Here is a 22160-nt window from a genome sequence, read left to right on the forward strand (position 1 = left end):
ATGAAGTACTATAAGAATGTTCATCTCCTGTTTTATTGCACTTATGGCAAAAATACTTAACTTCTGATCCCAGCTGGCAGCTTTACTTGGCTTCTCACATCTCAAGGCTCAGACAATGGCTGTGTCAAATCTGGTAGCTTTACCAAGTGGCCAGTAGAGACAATGGCATTGCTCATTTTTTTCATCACCCTGAAATCAAAAGTGGTGAAAAGATGAATTATATGGCTTCCCTGACCCAGTGAATTTATTTTTTATCAGAGAACAACCTACATACACTATTTGAAAGGAGATGCTAGTTTTTTCACATCATGGAAAGGTATAAAAAAGAAGCCAGTTAGTGGTAATGTTCTTTCAGATTTAACTTCGTACCTATGTGGGAAATGTATTCACTGCTTATACATCTCACGAACTACTCGATTAGACATTGTTAAAATCTAGAAGCACAAATTGGAGGTCTAACAAATTGTCTCATTTTAAAATTATGAATAATATGCTTTATAAAGTAATTACAGAGAAAAAAAAACCTAGGAAAAATGCTAGATCAAATGTGATATTGGGCACATATGAAAGCCAGGAAATATGCTAACACTAGGAATAGGTAATTTCAAAGAAATAATAACTAGGGAATTTCTACCATGTCCAAGAAGACCAGTATTACTAGATCCACACATAGAGGTACCATATTTGATAACACCAAATACAAAGTAGAATTCTCAACAACAACTAGAGAAAATATTGATTATATGTCAACATAGTATTATAAATTCACTTATGCTAATCTTTAAGAATATAGTAAAATAAGGATTTTTGTATACAAACAAAAATGATAGATTTTATTTAGCAGGCACTTACTTAGATATAGTAAATTTTTCACAAAGAAGAGGTTGAAACTGATAAATACTGCATTAGATTGATGATAGTAAATTTATGGAGATTTCACAAAATGACATCAAAGAAAACTAAAAGATAAGTGTTATTTAAACAAATGGAGAATTATAGAATTGGAAAAATATGCCCTTATTTTGTACTTTATTTGAAAAAATTACTCTGCAATCTGTGGATTGAAAGATGTAAACAAAGTGTATTTCAACTTTTTGAAACAAGTATAGAATATAAATTATTGATAAGTACAATTTTATAAAAAGTAGCTAAAACAGAGAGTTAGGAAATTAAGAGAAGATGGTTTGGCATGTATTGAATAAATGATGTGTGTGTATTATTATTACTTCATATTGTATGTTTGGAATAATATGGAAGCCATCCTTTGCCTTTCCATGACACTGGCTCATGAACACATAGGGTGATTTTAGTTGTCTTGTGAAGGAGAACAAGCCTTAAGATGATGATGCTATAAAATAAAGAGCATCATTAAATTGCTGAATCAAAGATACTTTGGTGCTAAACTAGCTCTAGTAGAGCTTCTATAGTCTTGAACTTTGAGTAACCACGTAGATCACAGCTCAACCACTGACTTGAGTTGGACATGGAGAATGAGCAAAATATGTATTTATTTTAAACCACTAATATTTGGGGTTATTTGATTCTGCAGCATGATCTGGGATTGCCTGACTAATACAGACATTGGATTCAGGAGTAGAGTGCCATCTCAACAAATCTAAAATGTGTGACATAAGCTTATCAGTTGGAAGTGGAGGAAACAATTTGCAGAGGCTGGAAAAATGTTACTTTTAAGCAGTAGCAGAATATTTGGTAACACCATATTTCTGAAAATCTTGTGAGGCTTATTGCTTGCCCAATTACTTTGTAGCTCTAGGGGAAGAGTTCAAAAACAGAACATTAGTGTTTTTGATTGTTATTGACTGAATTTTATCAGGTATTACCAGAAAGAGATAAGTAAAGAATTTTGATTGCTGAAAGCAAAAAATGAAATGAAGTAAAAACATTCTGGAACTCTGGACCTTGATGTTATGAGGCTCAAACTGTAGGAGATAATTGATAAAGGTTTTAAGAGGCAAGACCCTATCAAAACTCAGCATTTTAGAAAAGATAAAAATAAGAGTGTAGCCTTCCCATTTATTTCAAAAATTCCTATAGGATTCAAGTGCCTGAGGGCAAAGATCAGATTAAGGATATGGGAGACAGTTAAACCTCAAAATTGAATTAGCTGATTTAGAGAAAAATCAGGCTATAACTTTTCTCCTTTCTAAGCCTAAAATTTAAAGACATTTTGGAGGTGGAAGTGAGGAATATGTGTGTGTGTGTGTGTGTGTGTGTGTGTGTGTGTGTGTGTGTGTGTAATGTAGATACACATATATAATTATATTTTCATATGTATCGATATTATATATATATCAGATATGAAAATTATATCTTAATAAGACTTGAAGGTATAAATATTTGCTAGCATCACTTAAATAACAATTTTACTGCCTTATGCTAAAGCAAGTGCAGACCCAGAATAACAATAGTGAAATTTTAAAAATCTTGTTGTTTGACACTTACCCCTTCCTCTAAATTCCTCTAATTGGACATGAGTTCAAAATGTTGAATAGGGGCACCTGGGTGGCTCAGTCAGTTGAGCGTTTCACTTCAGCTCAGGTCATGATCTTGAGGTTTGTGAGTTCAAGCCCCACGTCGGGCTCTGTGCTGACAGCTCAGAGTTTGGAGACTGCTTCGGATTCTGCATCTCCCTCTTTCTCTCTGCCCCTCCCTTGCTTCTCTGTCTGTCTCTCTCTCTCTAAAAAATAAATAAATATTTAAAAACTTTAAAAAATATAAAATGAAAAGTTTAATAAATCCATGATAGGCACATTCCCTCAAAAGAAGGCCAAGGGAAGCCAAGAAGAATAAGGATAAAGAAGCATATCCCTGAGGGCATGGACAGTACCATAGGAAGGAGTGCCACATGAAACAAATCCTATAGAGTGGAATCAGGGTCTAATTAATAAATACTTACAAACACTATTGTAGGGCCTGCTCACACTGCCTATTCAGCAGAATTTCAGAAATGCTACAGTCCTTTTCTACTGAGGGTCTTCTATTCCTCCCTTTCTGATTAAGAGTATTTAGTACAGATATTTAGATGACATTTCACCATTGAATATTGGGAGTTAGCAGATGAAAAGTAATTTATCCTTTAGTTTGTAGTTTGAAGAGCCACAGCCAAACCTCCCACTGAACTTACTAAACAGCACATATCAACATTCTAGAATTGTTCTGGGGATGGTTGACTGTGTATGATATGTTAAAAAGAAAAAAAAAAGTACAAACATATGAATAAACAAGTAATCTTCACCAAATAATCTAAGTCCTTTGGCATTTGAGTGCCAATGAAATATGACACAAAGCGGTTTATGCTATTCTAAAGTTTACTGTCCCCCTGACACAGTGTATTCTGAAGTCACCTATTGAGATGCTGGTATCATGATGAATCCATCTGTTTGAGCCTCTGGCTGACTTCATAGTATAAAGGACCCTCTGAAGCATGGCCCATAGTTCATGCACTGGACACACAACTGGAGAGAGAAATGAACACTTATTCCACTGAGGGTTTGGGGATGAGTTTTCGACAGCATAACTTGGATTATCTGGAATAATAAACACATGATTAGCTGGGAAAAAAATATTGGAAGAGAGATTAGTGATCTATACTCATGTTCTATTATGTTCTAAAATCAACCCCTTTTCTAAGACAGTAAGTGGATAATCATTGTATGGGTACTAGTACTGAAATCTGAAAAAAACTATGCAAATTTAGCAGTAATTGTGAACCAATTGGAATTTTGAACTAGATGCAAACTAAACATCAGGATGAAGTACAGATCTGACAAAGGATGGTTGGTATTTGTTAGCCTTAAACACCAGCAACTCTACCTAATTATATTTCACTGGAAATGGTGTAATATAAATTAATATAAAACACTCTAAAAATTTGAAAAATATTGAAACATAAGTCACCTGAAAGAACCTGTTACCCTGACACAAATAAAAACGTCTTTATATTTTCAGTTATTCTGTGTTCATATTTAAATTTTATAAATAAATTTTTCATGTTGTCATGTCAATTGAAAATTATTTATAAGTGTGATAGATTTGTCATATTCCACAAGCCAGATATATAACAATTTACATAAAAATATACTTTTTGGGGCGCCTGGGTGGCACAGTCGGTTAAGCGTCAGACTTCAGCCAGGTCACGATCTCGCGGTCCGTGAGTTCGAGCCCCGCGTCGGGCTCTGGGCTGATGGCTCGGAGCCTGGAGCCTGTTTCCGATTCTGTGTCTCCCTCTCTCTCTGCCCCTCCCCTGTTCATGCTCTGTCTCTCTCTGTCCCAAAAATAAATAAAAAACGTTGAAAAAAAATTAAAAAAAATATATATATACTTTTTGGGGTAGCATGCAATTGTTCAGTAATACATATAATTTTGCTGAAAATCACTATGGAGGAAATAAATGTTCCACATGATTCATATTACCTCTTTAAATTAATTGAAAAATATCACTACTTTTTATAATGACTGTGATATATGAATAAACTGCTTTTGAAAGAATTCTAGCTATTCATGATATAACTATAAATCTTTATTAGATTTATCCTCTTTTGACAATATATTGACATACTTTTGATGATATTTTATCAGATACTAATAATCTAAATTGAATTCTATTTGTCACATCTCTGTCTCTTCCTGTCTCTGTCTTTTGTCTCTCTCTACACACACACACATTCGTTGTCTTCTCTTTCTCCTTCCTTTCTTCCTTTCGTTCCTTCCTTTCTTTATCTTTTTTTATTTCTTTCACCTATGAATGCAAAAAGCCTTATATTCTTTATATTTATCTAAATAAACATGTCTGTTTCATGCTAAATACTACCAATCCTAAACCCGTTCTAATCCTGGTTAATATTATAGCAGTTTCTGAGAAGAAAAGTCAGGCATATAATTTGTTAACAGTACCTTTTTATATATCCTTGACTATAGCAAAACTCATTAACATTTTTTTGTTTTATTTTGTTTTTTCTCTATGTGTCTTAGTTAAGGCTCCTTCAAAAATAAGGCTTTGGTTCAGATAATCTATTTACAAAAGCAATCACATATATCAGAAGTGGGGGACTGGACAGGGAAAAAAAGTCATTAAAGTCTGGGAATTCAAGAGTAAGCTACTGCTCTGTGATCAGGATGCAAGCTTCCAAATGAACCTCTCAGGAGCTATGTGAAAGCATTCCAGTGTCCACTTGATAATTTTGACTCTTGTCCTGCATTTGTTGAGAATTGTCCCTAAGAATCTAAGCATGTTGTACACAATATTTATGCATATTTATAAAATAAATTTAAGATCTGTATATCTTTTTCGTCAATGTTTTTAAATTAACTCCTGGGGAAATTGAAAATAGTATATATGACTATGATATAAACTTTGTAAACAAGATAAATAATGTTTGTCTTTATTTTAAATGTTTTTTAATTTTATTTATTTTGAGAGAGACAGAGACAGTGTGAGTGGGGGAGGGGCAGAGAGAGAGAGAGAGAGAGAGAGAGAGAGAGAGAGAGAGAGAGAGAGAGAATCCCAAACAGGCTCTGCACTGTCAGCACAGAGTCCAGTGTGGGGCTCTAACTCAGGAAACCCTGAGATCATGACCCCAGCTGAAACGAAGAATTGCATGCTTAACCGACTGAGCCACTCAGGTGCTCCAGATGAATAATGTTTTAAGTGGAAAAGATGCAGCCAATTAAAATTTTACTTTATTTATTTTTAATTTTTTTAAGTTTATTTGTTTTGAGACAGAGAGGGACAGAGTGTGCTGCAGGGGAGGAGTAGAGAATCGGAGACACGGAATCCGAAACAGGCTCCAGGCTCTGAGCTGTCAGCACACAGCCTGATGGCGGGGCTCAAACTCACAAGGCACAAGATCATTACCTGAATTGAAGTCAGAGGCTCAACTGACTGAGCCACTCAGGCGCTCCTGAAATTATATTTTTTATTTATTTCTTAAAATTTTTTTAACGTTTATTTGTTTTTTTGAGAGACAGAGAGAACACAAGCAGGAGAGAGGCACAGAGAGAGAGGGAGACACAGAATCTGAAGCAGGCTCCAGGCTCTGAGCTGTCAGCACAGAGCCCAACGCAGGGCTTGAACCCACAAACTGTGAGATCATAACCTGAGCCAAAGTCAGACACTTACCCGACTGAGCCACCCAGGCGCCCCTGAAATTTTATTTTTAAAAATATTTCAAAAATATTCTACATGAAGAAGTCAGAGAAATTAGTGCATCAATATTTTCAGCAATGATTCATGGGTAGTGTACTGTAAAATGTTACTTAACATGCTTATAAGAGATTTAGTACTGTTAATGACCACAGATTTTTGTTTTGAAAGAGAGCGGTCTTTTTTTATTCAGTTTAAACTAATTTCCTCACAATTTTCCCTTGACATATTTATTGCCTCGCCGTTTCATAGCTGGTGTAGCAAATCAAAATGGACTGGATCATATATTGAGTATAAGTCACTCTTGTCTCACATTACTATACAGAATTCTGTTTGTTTTAATATCAAAAGCAGAGACATAATTATGATTCTTAATGTGAAATGATTTGAAATAGAAGAGTAATTAAGGAATTAAGTTTATTGATTTCTACCACCCATGAAATAATTCAAACACAATATGTATGTTCATTTCCAGGTATCTAAAATGAAGTCAGTACGGGTAAATAATTACTGGAGAGATTGGTAACAAAAGAAATGTTGACTACTTGAATGTGATTAAATATACTTAAAGAATCAATATGTGTACAATTTATTGCAAGCCATGTAATACGATGAAACCCAATTCTAAAACTATCAGACTAGATTTACAAATGATTAATGTGTACAGCAGATCACAAATGATAGTCACACATTGTTCATAGTAACACAGATGTTCTGCATATACCACTTTCTTCAATATGCCTATATGTTTTCTAAAACAGGAAATATTAGTAATCTGAATTATGAATGTTAATAATCCCAAATCAGGTAAATACTACGTTTGTAAAGTTGAAACTGTAAGACCAAATTAGCTCTTGATATTTAAGTATGAGTCTTACATGGACACAAGATGGTGCAAATTTATCACTCTACATCTATTTAGTTGTTAGAATTTTGTGCAGCGTATACAGTAGGAAAAGAACCTTGTGTCAGAAGTATTTAATACATTCTGAATAACATGTTGACTTATCACTATGAATATTAAAAGAAGAAAAATAATAGTTTTTCTTCATATAATGAACACATAGTTATTACCTGCACTTACAGATAAATCTGAATTCTTATTCAAATATTTCTTGGACAAGATGCTACCTTTAAACAAATGAACTTAAAGATGAGGTGCAATCAGAATATATTGTTGACATTAATTTAATAACGTAAGATACAACATACCAATGGAGAGAAAACCACACTTAGTCTAGTTATGGGCAAGTGTAAGAAGCTGATGCCCACTATTACTAGTATGATTTCCTGGAAGTTTCACCAATTCACACTAGAAAAGATGAAAATTTTCATTATCAGCAGTTGACGTAATAGTCTACATTTAAACCTTAGAGAAATCAATTTAAAAGCTATTATACCTAGAAATAAGATTCACTAAAGTGTCCACTTACAAAGTAAAAATATAAAAATCAATATTTACATAGTTATTCATCCTTTAGATATCAGTTTAAATATCATCCTATAGATAAAATTTTAACTAAACTTTGACATCGCTTTCACATTTTCCACTTTTCCTTCAAAACATTATCACTATTGTAATATAATTATTTATATAAGGGTTTCATAAAAATTATAAGTTTAGTATTTCAAAAAAATACTAAAATAATTTTTAAATGTGACCAAGTGTTTCTAAAGTTCACCTGAAAGAATAATTCAATGCAAATAGTTAAAAACATTTCTGTAAAAGAAAATAAGTGAATGTTTGCAACACAATCAATTAAGTGTATTACTACTTTACTGAATAGTGTGATATTAGTGCAGGAACATAAAAAAAACTCACATAGCAAAAACAATGATATATGTGAATAAATAAGTAAGGAAAGAATACTTCTTTGAATTTCAATGTCATAATTTTTAAAATATAACTTATTTTTCCTTAATAACATACATATTTTCCCCAAGTGCATAACTGAAATTCATTTAAATAAGATGTCAAACTTAAAGTATGACATGGCTTTCTCACTTATTTGAAAATCCAAATTGATATTAATTTGTTCTGGTCAATTTCAACATGGTTTGTCAGCTCACCATTTTGTGTCGTCTGACCAGTTATCACTGAAATGCCAGCAATAGTGGTATGAGTTATCACTGGTGTATGGGCAGGAAGTGATTACTCAAAAGCAATGGCAGGTGAAAAGTCAGGGCGGAGAGCCAGTATTCTTTCCATGTTTCACACACATACACACCCAAACACCCACACACACACCATGACAATCCAGGTACTGACCAAGGTCAAAAGCACTATCACCACTCCTCTAACATATACACATATACATGTAAAAACATTTCTTCTCCCCAGAAACTCTTACCTTTTTACACATTTTGATTTTTTCTCTGCAAGTTTCATAGTACATTGATCTTAAGAAAATAGCCAGTATTTTTGTGCACTCAGGACCTTGGCAAGAAAAAATATTTTTGACCATATCTGAAGTAGGTATTGGAAAATATACCTTCCTTGGGAATCACATAGTTTTTTTTCAATTTGTTTTTCTCCAATAGGGCCTCAAAGATCATTTTAAGTTGCAGTGACACAATTTTGTACAGGCTGGAAGCTGTCTTCAAGAGCCAAAACCTCTTAACAGACTTTGGTTGCTCTCCATCTTCACATGTCACTGAAAGGCCATGCCACCCACCTTTTTGCCTTATTTTCTAATATTCATGTTTTATATAATTTTTCTGATGTGCACTTGCACAATCCCTGTATGGTAAAAAACAAATATGGTGTGTTATAAAATGGCTTTCAGAGCCTCTGCCCAGAATTAACAAATGCCAATTCTGACCATATTTAATTGGAAAAAGCAAGTCCCATGGCCACAGCTAAAAACAAACATGGTAGAGACATTGCATTTCTATCTTGTGCCTGAAAATTAGAAGCAGTAATGATAACAACATAGAGCACCAAACTAAATTGATAAAGATAAACTAAACTGATAAAGATGAAAAGAATTACATTGGTCTTGGCACTGGGCATACACAATGTAAGTCTAATTTTTTTTGTCGTATTCCATATTTCCTGAATTTTAGTCTATTTTATTAATTTTGTCAAGAAACCATCATTTTTGGCCTCAGTGCTCTATTATTTTAACTTTCTTACTCTCCCCACCCAGCTTTATTAAGGCATAATGGCCAAATAAAAGGTGTATATATTTCAGGTGCATAATTTAATGATTTGATACACATGTACATTGTGAAGTTATTGCTATAATTAGGATAATTAGTATATCCATCATCTCCTATAGTTGTGTGTGTGTGTGTGTGTGTGTGTGTGTGTGTGTGTGTGTGTGATGAGAACCCTTAAGATGGAAACTCAGCAAATTTCAACAATATGGTATAGTTAACAATAGCCACATTGTGATATGTTGGATCTCCAGAACTTTTTCATTGTGCACAACTGAAATTTTATACTCTGGCCAATATCTCCCATTCCCCCTTCATCCAGTTGCTGACAACCACCTTTTTACTTTCTGCTTTTATGAGTTTGACTATTTTAGATTCCACATGTTCCAAGTGCGATTGTACAGATTTGTCTTTCTGTGTCTGGCTTATTTCATTTAGCATAATGATTTCCAGTTTCATCCATGTTGTTACAAATTGCAGGATTTCCTTTCAAAAGTAATTAATTTTTTAGATATAACTGATTTATAACATTGTATTAGTTTTATGTGTACAACTTAATGAGTGCAGATATTTCTTTGAAGTCCTGATTTAATATTTTTGGAATGTATGCCCAGAAGTGAGATTGCTGAATAATAATGTAGTTCAATTTTTAATTTTTTGGGGGGGAACTGCCATAGTTTTCCATTATGGCTATACCAATTTACTTTCTCACCAATCATGTTAAAGCATTCCATTTTTTCCACATCTGTGCCAACACTTTTGTGTTTTTGATAATATCATTTTAATAGATGTGAAGTGATATCTCCTTGTGATTGCAATTTGCATTTCCTGATAGTAAGTAAAATTGAGTATTTTTTCAAGTCAACTGTTTCTTTGTTGATTTTCTGCCTTGATGATCTATTCATTATTAAAAGTGGTGTATTGTAATCCATTCATCGTATTGTTTTCAAATTCTTCCTTCAGATCTAACAACATTTGCTTTATGTATTTAGGTGATCTGATGTTGGGAGCATATGTACTTCTAATTGCTGTATCTTCCTGTTGAATTGATCTTTTTACCATTATAAAACTGCCTTCTTCGTCTCCAGAGATAGCTTTAGAGTTCAGGTCTATTTTCCCTCATAGAATTAGAGTTATCCTGGTGATAGCTTTTCACAGACACAGAATTGCTAAGGGAATCTTCATGATTATGGTCTATGCTTAGGGACCCTAAGAAGTGGGTGTTATTTGACGTGGGTTGAAATATTGCCCATTATATAAAACTATAAAAATAGCTAGTATCCACCCTGTGACTCCTCATTTAACCATTGAATTTTGTAGTCAATGTATTTGAGGGGACTTAGTTTGACAGTCTCCTAATCTTTATCAGTTCTGATTCTCCTAGCTCTATGTAAGGGGATTGAGTATAATGTATTTTTAAAACTTACAATTAATAATTAGATCCATAAGTGGATAAACAGCTTTGCATTCACTGTAAAGTTATAGATGATTTGAGAATAGCAGAGAATTTGAGTTTCTAAATTTGAAGATAATTTCAGATTATCACTCTCATATCTCTTTGCCACCAAGTTGTTCTGGATTAATAGTTCCAACTTAAAACGTGTTTTCCAATGTGACTAATTATGTGGAACATGAAATTTTGGTCATATTTCATAATGATACAATTAAACATTTACAGTCCAGATTTATAAAGGAGAAAATTTTAAAACAGCATTATTAGGGATATCTACACTTACACAAAGTAAAGGAGGGTTTAAAAGTATAACATAGATATAAATAGAAAAATATGCTTTTTTTTCTTACCGTGGATCAAATTTTGTGTATTTTTTGTCCTAAATCTTATATATTAATAAATATTCTTATATTTCTGTTTTATCATGAAGGTTTTTATTTTTTTTTATTTTTTTTCAACGTTTTTATTTATTTTTGGGACAGAGAGAGACAGAGCATGAACGGGGGAGGGGCAGAGAGAGAGGGAGACACAGAATCGGAAACAGGCTCCAGGCTCCGAGCCATCAGCCCAGAGCCTGACGCGGGGCTCAAACTCACGGACCGCGAGATCGTGACCTGGCTGAAGTCGGACGCTTAACCGACTGCGCCACCCAGGCGCCCCTATCATGAAGGTTTTTAAATTGTCATACCACTTTGAATTTTCTCTCACAACCTCAATCAGCACCTGAATAAATAAGCTCTTACCTTTAAAAAAAGCTTTCTGTTTCTACTGAGGCTATAAATTGAAGTCTTGCAAAATCATACTCTCTCCAATATTATATTTACAAGTTATGATAGAGTTAGATTAGTAGAAAGATACGTACATATAGCCTTCTGAAAAACTGATAACTAGAAATGCATGGATTTATGATTTTTTTTAATTAAGAATATTTAGGACTTATAATTTCTGGCTTTTAGAATCTTATATTTATTTTCAACTTGGAGAACTTCTCTAAAATACTAGCAAAAATATTTCTTTACTATTAATATACAATTTATGAGAGACGAATTAATCTCATTTTCTCTTCTTAAATAATGCTGATTTTAAGATTTTACAGTTAATTCATAAATAATATATGCATCTTTCTATTGAACCAATTATTATAAAGTGCAGATAATATGTGCTGAATCAAATAAAGGTTAAGAATTTTTTATGCGGACCAAGAATGGATTTCAAACTCTTTCTCTACAACTCAAACAATCATCCAATGCATATTGTTGGGGAATTTGCTTAACAGTCTGAAAAAACATATAAATTTATAACTTCTACTTTATCTCATGTATCTGTAACATATTTAAGCATGTGTTAAACTGCAAACTAAAAAAATATAGATTAGTCCAAGTATATTCTTTTTTTTTTTTTTATTTTTTTTTTCCAACGTTTATTTATTTTTGGGACAGAGAGAGACAGAGCATGAACGGGCGAGGGGCAGAGAGAGAGGGAGACACAGAATCGGAAACAGGCTCCAAGCTCTGAGCCATCAGCCCAGAGCCCACGCGGGGCTCGACCTCACGGACCGCGAGATCGTGACCTGGCTGAAGTCGGACACTCAACCAACTGCGGCCACCCAGGCGCCCCTAGTCCAAGTATATTCTAAACCTAAATGCAATTGCAGTAATAATAAAAAGATTCCTAGAAATAAATTTTACTATATATTGTTTTTATATTCTGTACATACCATTTATGATAAATAGAAAAAAATAATCACAAAAATTAGATCACAAGTCAGGAAACTATGGTCTAATGGCCAAAACCATCCCACTGCGTATAAACTAAGATTTTTTTTTACATTTTAGGGGTGCCTGGGTGGCTAGGTTGGTTGAGCATCCAACTTTGGCTCAGGTCATGATCTCAGGGTTTGTGGGTTTGAGCCCTGCATCAGGCTCTGTGCTGACAGCTCAGAGCCTAGAGCCTGCTTCAGATTCTGTGTCTCCCTCTCTCTCTGCCCCTCCTCTGTTCACGTTCTCTGTCTCTCTCAAATATAATAAATAAACATTAAAAGAATTTTTTTACATTTTAAATGTTATTAAAAAAAGGGGGGAAGCATAACTCATTACACCTTAAGTGTGAACTGTGTACACTGATTTTCCCTCTAAAAAGTACAATATGGAAATGGGGAAAAGAGTAACATCACAGTGGAGAAAGCTGAAAACACTAGCTTAGCAAGGTAATCAAGGTCAACATCAAAAACCATAGATCATGTAGATATTGTGTACCCTTGAAGTGACATGATGATAATGGTACTTTTCCTCTGTGATTGTCCATTCCCAAACCCATATCACCAGTCTAATGAAAAAATATATTAGAATAATTCTACTACAAGAATATATTACAAAATACCTTAAACCTTGCAAATTCATGAAAAACAAGGAAAGTCTGAGAAACTGTCACAGCCAAAGAGGAGCCTAATAAGATGCAGCAAGTACATGTGATGTGTTATTCTGGATGGGATCATGGAACAGGAAAAGGATATTAGGAAAGACTAAAATGATGTAAATCCTTATGGACTTCAATTTATAATGTGCCAGCACTGACCCCCTATTTATAACAAATGTACCATATTAACGTAAGATATTAATATTAGGGAAAATTTTGTGCAGAGGACATGTAGAAATTCTGTATTATCTGCTCAATATTTTCTATAAATCTAGGGACGCCTGGGTGGCTCAGTCGTTTAAGCATCCGCTTCTTGGTTTTGGCTCCAGTCACGATCTCATGATTCTTGAGACTGAGCCCCATGTTGGGCTCTGTGCTGACAGCACCGATCCTGCCTGGGATTCTCTCTCTCCCTCTCTCTCTGACCCTCACCAACTTCCACATGCATGCAATTTCTCACTCTCAAAATACATGAACATTAAAAAATATTTTCTGTAAATCTAAAACAATTCTAAGAAAATAAACTCTATTAGTAATAATAATCTAAAAAGAACATATGGTAGAAAATGTTTGGCCCACAAAGTCTAAAATGTTTGTCATCTGGCCCTTTACAGAGAAAGTTTGCTGATATATGATTTAGATTTTTTAAAATACCACATTTTTTCTATCAAGTTTGATAAATTATGGTGCAATAATAAACAACCCCAAACTTCAGTAATGTAGTGAAATTTAGGTAGAAAAAAAAATCCAAGTTTTTCTCTTACATAATCTAATTTCAATCAAGCTCCCTTTTTTTTTTTTTAATTGGTCTTACTATAGTATATTGAAATTGCATTTTGAATGTCTGTCTTGCCCACCAAGCAATCAAAAATTAGGAAGAGGAGACTATGCCTGTTTATATGTCCATTACCAAGTGTACTGCTTGGAACACAGAATGGATGAAAAAGTATTTATTGAACAGAACTAAACGCTTTAAATATAACTTTAGGAAAACATAACTTCTCAGCAGCAGGATGTAAATATATTATCAAGAATTATCATGCTGAAATCTGGCTCACCAGTAGTGGAGAAGAGCCTTCAGAGAATGAAATAGAAAGGAGTACTGTAGGGGAGAAATTAATAGGATCAGTTTTATGAGTTCAGGTTTTAGTGTGTAAACCTGGTTTCAAAACAGTTAAGAGATAACTTAGCTCTGTGACTTAAAGTTGTACTCTATTTATGCACCTTATTTTCTTCATATTGTAATATAACAATATTTACTACATAAACATGTGATGAATAAATGAATCTAATGCATGTAATCTCCTCAAGCAGGTCTAAGGCACAGCAGAAATCAAACATGTTAATTTTACTACATTGGAAGGCTATGATAATCACTAGTATTTTAATAAAATCTCCAGGCTAAGCTAAATATTTTATATTTAATCATTTTTTTAAAGTTTATTCTTAGAGAAGGGGGGAGGGGCAGAGAGAGAGGGAGACAGAGGATCCAGAGCCGGCTGTCCTCTGTCAGCACAGAGCCAGATAGAGGCTCAAACTCAGGAACTGTGAGATCACAACCTGAGCCAAAGTAGCAGGCTTAACCAACTGAGTCACCAGGTGCCCCTGTATTTAATCTTATAATGGTAGGTAATATTTGTTGAAATAAGTTTAAAAGATACTTCAGCAGTGATAGTTTTATATGCAATCCTACATTTTTGCGCATAACAATTTTGCACTATACTAATATGCTCAAGCAAATGTGCACTGTAAATATATTCTTCAAGACATGGAACAATATTATTCACATATCATTTGATTTGCTGACATTTATTTCCAAAGAGCAATTGAGTTTGTCTTTCTCATTCTTATTTTATGAAATAGCTATGGAACCAGAAAAAGAAAGCTTTCTGGTTGTTATTCACATCTTCCTCAAAAATTAATTTAGGAATCATGGTATGCCTGAGAAACTTTTTTCTTTAATGGATTTGCATATATATTTCATATAAAATATATTTGACATGGCATCAAATCACAAATTGTTACAGATTTGCTTCGTAGCAAGAGTGGTAAATACACTTATTTTTGAAACAGTCACTCATGTTACCAAAAAATCTCTAATTTTAAATAATCTCTGGTTTTGTTTTTTTGTGTGTGTGTATTACTCTCTCAGGAAAGTAATGCAGCATAACATTTAATGTATTACTTTTTCCTTTAATAAACTAAAATTGTATCCTTTATACTAGAGACAGTTTTAAAAACTAGAAAAATTAAAATGATAATAAAAACAGCAATAAATATAATTCTATAATGTGTTATTTATATGAATACTATTTAAGTGGTATTAATAATGATTACATTTATGTTTGCTCAGTTATCTTATGGATATGTTAAATTAAAACATTTAAAAATATTTTTAAATCATATTTAGAAAAGGAATATTTCTGAAGTGATTCATGTTAATATTTAGTAATTTATTTCTCTAGCACATCACTCTCTGCTACCTATGAGCATTTTATACTTTGAAGAAAAAAAGCTTTTTGTATGTATTATATAACTGGAGTACAAATAAATAAAATAATTAGAGTACAAATAAAATAAATTCCACTTTACATACCAGTTCTAAAATACATCATATATCACTTTATTGAGATTTGTGTTTGGGCGTTTATTGAGAAGAAATTATATTTTATCAAAGAGAGTGTATGAAACAGAAAAATGTTAAACATTTAGAAGATCTTTCAAATATACAAGTAGTATCTGTAGTGCACATGCGTATGTATTACTTTTATTTATTTAAAATAAAAATTAGATAGGGGCGCCTGGGTGGCGCAGTCGGTTAAGCGTCCGACTTCAGCCAGGTCACGATCTCGGTCCGGGAGTTCGAGCCCCGCGTCAGGCTCTGGGCTGATGGCTCAGAGCCTGGAGCCTGTTTCCGATTCTGTGTCTCCCTCTCTCTCTGCCCCTCGCCCGTTCATGCTCTGTCTCTCTCTGTCCCAAAGATAAATAAACGTTGAAAAAAAAAATTAAAAAAAAAAAAATAAAATAAAAATTAGATATAATTATCAAGAAATACTAACCTTTTAAATTAGTGAATAGGAAATTTTAGACTCAAAATATATATGTACATGATTGCATTAATTATTTATTTTTGTTGTCAATTACGCATTGTACTCTTCTTTCTAAATTTGATCAAGAAAATGAAACAATAATCTTTTTATCATTAGTTACATGGTCAGATCTTGTAATCATATCTGGGCTATTTACCAAAAAGATAAATAAATAACAGTAAAGAAGGGAAATGGGTAAAAATACTTTATTGGAAAAAGACTTGAGACCTGGGATATAGAAGAATTTTTACCACCTTGCCATTAAACTTCTTGTTTTCCCTAAAATAATTAGCAAATTTGAAGTTATGTGAAATGTCATTTGTCACTCAAATTCATTTTTACACTTCATTTTTATTAGTTATACAAGTTATGCACTTACTTATGGCAGACTACAAGTAGAAAATCCAGAATGCACAACCAACATTTCCCTTAGTTGGTGAATGGTTAAATAAATCATTGTACATCTGGGCAATGGAATTCAGACTAAAAAGGAATGAGTTATCAAGTCATTTAAAGATATGGAGAAAACTTAAATTCATATTACTAAGTAAAAGAAGCCAATATGAAAAGGCTACATGCTGTATGATTCCAAACACATGACATTCTGGAAAAGGGAAAACTGTGAAGATGGGGAAAAGTCAGTGGTTGGGAGTGGGAGAGGGATGAATACAAAGAGCACAGAGAATTTATAGGGCAATGAAAATACTCAGTAGAATGTCATAATGATCAATATATGCCATTATATATTTGTCCAAGCCAATAGAATGTACAACACAGATGAACTATAAGGTAAACTCTGGACTTTGGATGATAATGATCAATCTGTGTCGGTTCATTAGTTGTGGCTACTCTGGTGGGGGCTTATGACAATGAGGGAGGCTATGCATGAGTAGGGAAAAGGAGCATATGGGAAATCTCTGTACTTTCCCTTCAAGTTTGTTGTGAATCTAAAACTACTCTAAAAAATAGTCATTAAAAAAATCCAGGAACCCTGGGTAATTTTGGACCATAGTGTAATGCCTAAATCTTAAACCAAAGTTAATTTTTATATTGAAAATCAATAGAAAGGACTGATAAAATGTGGTAAAAATAAAATGAGGGAATTAGATGAAAATAATCAAAACTAATACTTATTTCCAGAATTATAATTTTGATACCTTTCATGAGACCTTATTTAGCTTCTTCACAATTACAAGGGTATGGATTATGCTAATCATCACCTAAAACTAAATTTTTTAGAAAATATATTGTGAAGAACATTGCCTAAAAATGGCCAATTTTTATTTAGAAAATATTTTAAGGAATAGCTGCAAAATACTATAATAATGTAAGTGTCTACTGATTTTCAATTTATGCACCATAAGATTTATGATTATTATCCTGATTAGTTTCAGTTTATATTTATACCTGTCAGCTCCACTTCCCAAGCTCTCATTTGCTCCTGAATTCACACAAATAAAATACCTCTTTATGCTTCTATAGTAACTCTTGTTAAGAAGAACCCAAGGACCGTCACTTTGTAAAATTCCAAATTCACTCTCTATATTTTCTCATTTTACAGAGTTTCTTAGCAGTTTTTGTCTAGGTTGAAAATTGTATATTTTTAATTATTTTACTCTTAATTCTGTATTGTGCCACTCTAATGGAATTTTTGAATTGTCTTCATTCCTATTATCCTCAATGAATATTCAAAAATCTAGTGTGCTAAGAACCTGATGCTTTCATACAATGGAAATTATTAATAGCTATTAGGTATTTATTAGAGTGTTGTGTTATCTATTATATTTAAGTATTATGTGACATCTATTAGCTTACTGATTCTTATTGAGTAAACTTTCAATATACTGGACATAGGAGATCCTTATAATAATGCCATGCTTTTTACAAAGTAGTAGTCAATATATTATTATTGGATTGAATGGATTCAGCTGCAAAATTGTATGGTTAACTCCTTACTACCATTTCATACTAGATTTTATCTACAGGGGTGTGGCTTATTTAGCACATAATTTTGCAAAATTTTTTTGTTTCTCTTTTGTTGTATAGAAACCTTGATGTACTATGGGTAGACTTTTTAAAAAAATATATAACTACATCATATCCATATTACCCTATTTTCCAGGAAACGCATTTGGAGAATTAAGCTAGGTGATATAGTAACTGCCACCAACTAAAATCTTTCATTTGCAAAAGCTATTTCATCATTGATCATAAACGTACCTAGGGGCACCTGGGTGGTTCAGTCAGTTGAGTGTCTGACTTCAGCTCAGGTCATGATCTCATGATCATGGGTGGGAGCCCCTCATCGGGCTTTGTGCTGACAATGCAGAGGCTTGCTTGGGATTCTGTGTCTCCCTGTCTCTCTGCCCCTTCTCCACGCATGTGCACATGTGCACTCTCTCTCTCTCTCTCTCTCAAAAATAAACAAACATTAAAAAAAGAATATTTAAAAATATCTAAAATTAATGCAGAAATAGAAATTAATATCTGAATTATATTATTGTATATAAGGACGGTTATTTTACTGAGTTTTCTTTAGTCACATATATACCAAATTAAATTATTCTGAAACTTTTAGTAATTTTCAACTCAGTGCCATATTCTATATATACAAGAAACTATTGTAAAATTATTGGGGGGAAAACTAAGATGGAGTCATTCAATGTTAAATGTAAAACTATGTTTCTGTTCATATTTCATTTTACCTACTGTTGTAGATATTTCACTATTTTGATCTGTTCACATCAAATCACAGTGAAAAAAAATTCATTCCTCTACAGTAAATCTCATTAAGTAAAACGGGATAAATTTCACACAGGCATAGAATAATACAATTGGATGTGCATTGATGTTTTGGAGTTTCTAATGGAAATTTGTTTTAAGCAGGTTGCAATAATCCAATTTCATTTTGACAAGTTACTGCTAAATGTCACTCAGGGATATTTTAAAATATTTTTTCAACTTCAGGAATAAAATTTTAAAGTTAAAAAAGGATAATATATATCTTTTATGTCAAAACCATTTGTTCTAAAATTGAGAAAACTGTTTCACAGAGGGAATAAGTAATGTGCTTAGTCACATAGCTAATGGAGATGTGAAATTGAAAAATAATTATTTGATGTGACTGTATTTTATTTTATTATTTTTTTTTAATTTTTTTTTCAACGTTTATTTATTTTTGGGACAGAGAGAGACAGAGCATGAACGGGCGAGGGGCAGAGAGAGAGGGAGACACAGAATCGGAAACAGGCTCCAGGCTCCGAGCCATCAGCCCAGAGCCTGACGCGGGGCTCGAACTCCCGGACCGAGATCATGACCTGGCTGAAGTCGGACGCTCAACCGACTGCGCCACCCAGGTGCCCCAAGATGTGACTGTATTTTAATGTGTATTGCTTTGCACCAAGGAAACCATATAAAGAGGAGTTTAGGAGTGGAGATGAGTCTTTTAAATAAAAGGTTAAAGGAACTTTTCCAGAAAGGAATCAAAACTTAGAGATTATTTCTTTATATTCTTCCTGAGTCTCTACTCCAAGTACTTTGTCATTAGATTCTTGTATATCTCTCAATGTAAGATTAAAGGACACCATGTTTTCCTGGTAATGACTGAATGAGTAATGGCTCTGGGTTTTCTTACTAATCATTGTAGATGGTTCTGAGCTCATTGCCTCATAGAAGGAGTTCCAGGATTATTTGGTGGAGCTGAAGGGATATTACTGTAAATTCTCTTTAGAAAGTTTTAAGAGAATATCCTCAAGATCTTTTTAACTCCCTATAGGCTTAGATTATGTTTAAGAAGTAAAAGAACTTTTGAAAATAATACGTGGGCAGCATTTCAGAATTGATATATGTTAAGGACGCTAAGAAGTACACTTTAAGAGCGGCTAACAAACCCAGATTAAAAATCAATAAAATCCTCAGAAAATTCCTATATAAGTTAAAAAGCAAGTTCATAAAGTCATTCATAAGAATATGTTAAATGTTTTTTCTTAAGATCTATGCCATGTGAAAGAAAATAACGATGAATAAATAAGATGAATTCTTAGCACTAGTAATCATCCATTCCAAATGAATTGGGTCTTTAGTATCTGATATTTTATATACTAGTTGCCCAGTAGTAAATAAGACACAGCCCTGCTCCAATTATTTCAAAATATGTGGAGAAATGTATATTTAAAAGTTTATGTATTAAGGAATCTAATGAAGTAAAGTAGGTGGGTTATAAAGATGAAGAATAATAGAGAGGTAATTCTTTGGATGAGTTTTAAAGAAGCAGTATGAAGCAGTTTTCCTAGCATATAACGGGACAATAGAATGTCAGTGACAATGATGCAAAATGCACATTTGCACTTGACTGGTGGAAAGCATGGGGGATTCAGAACACTGCCAGGATAGATTCTGACATTTTTAACCTGAGCCCCCTTGTGGAGAGAGAGTTATGTAGATCTTTGCCTTCTAAATGCTAGGGAGGCCTGATAAAAGGTATGCAGATTTTAGTATAGTGACTGAAAATAAGATTTTTTGATATGCCAACAAGAAACCTGGATTGCAGAGATGATATAATTTTGTGAATAAAAAAGACTTTGATAAATTAAAAATCAAACACGTGGTTCAGTTATTAAAATTTAAAACTCTTTAGACTTCCATGACTTCCTAAGCCCTTTTCTTGGGCTGTTTACAATTCAAAGGCGCTACCATTTTATAACATCCTGTCTTTCTGCCAACTTCATTGTCCAGTCAGTTCCTCCACTGATCACAGGCTATTTGTATCCAATTTGCTTTCATTGGTCAAATCGTTAAACAGATTGTTGCCAGATAGTCCTGTCAAGTAGTGTCATAGAAGCCAGTTGCTGTGATGATCCCAGATGTCCCTTTCTAGAGCCAAGTATTATGCTTTTTGTGTGTTCGTTTCTGCAATACAATCATCATTTTACAAAGCTTGCTAAAATATATAGATATATTTTTTACTCAAAGATATAAATTTATCTTTTCTGTAAATGTCCCACATTGCTGTGTCTGCAATACAAATAAGCCATAATTCACATAATAAGCTCATAGAATAAATATTCTATCACTTACTGATCCCCTATTTCTTCCATCTTTTGCATTTATTTGGAACTCACTTCTGTAATTCAAGTGAACTGCTTGTATTAGAAAATTTTCACTTTTCATTTCTTTCTTTTCCAAAAAGGGACGATATTTCTTTACATTACATTGTTATGTCTTCAAGTTCAAAATAACAAACTGTCCATAAATAAGGAAGCATTTTTTAATAATGTGTATATCAAAAGGGAATCATTGCCAAATGTGTCAGATCATACTATAAACAAAACCATGATATCAACCAATTATCTGTAGATGGTTTCTAAGAAAATCTTTAAGAATACAGCAAGAAAACATTTGGACCTTCAAATAAAGCATTTTAAGCTGATTCCTGAATTTGACAATTAGAATTTTAATAAATTTTAAAAAATGTATTGTGCCTTATTCTAGAGAAAATATTTATAGAAGACTTTGGGTGACTGAGTTTTGAAAACATAATAATTTTAACTCTCCAATTAGCTTCATGGATAAAATTATACTGTAATACCCATTTACAAGGGAAAAATTAATCAACTGTTATCTGAAGTGCGCAGATGTAGGGGATAAGCTTAGGAATTCCCTGAGCTTGCACAGATGGGTTAATAAGTCATAAAGAAATAGAAAGCCACAGGATGAATGCATCCAAGATTAAGAAAACAAGATTAGGTTAAACAGGGCAAAGTCCCCGAGTATAGGACAAAGGCAAAGGAATAGGAAATCTCAGGATGAAACATCCAAGATTAGGTAAACAAGATTAGATATTCAGGGTGGAAGCCCGCCGGGGGGGGGGGGGGGGGGGGGG

General features: G+C 33.3%; 1 long non-coding RNA gene across 1 annotated transcript in view; it reads left to right on the forward strand.

Moving 5' to 3' along the window:
* The first annotated feature begins 2702 nt into the window (after positions 1-2702).
* Positions 2703-22160, forward strand: part of LOC121037945 (uncharacterized) — a 22937-nt gene continuing 3479 nt past the window's right edge. Inside the window, exons 1-2 of the long non-coding RNA XR_005794073.1 lie at positions 2703-2747; positions 20061-20065. This is a non-coding gene — a long non-coding RNA (uncharacterized LOC121037945). The remainder of the gene's footprint in view (positions 2748-20060; positions 20066-22160) is intronic.

This window comes from Herpailurus yagouaroundi, unplaced genomic scaffold, assembly GCF_014898765.1.
Source record: "Herpailurus yagouaroundi ecotype Mexico unplaced genomic scaffold, PumYag 164, whole genome shotgun sequence".
NCBI lineage: Eukaryota > Metazoa > Chordata > Mammalia > Carnivora > Felidae > Herpailurus > Herpailurus yagouaroundi.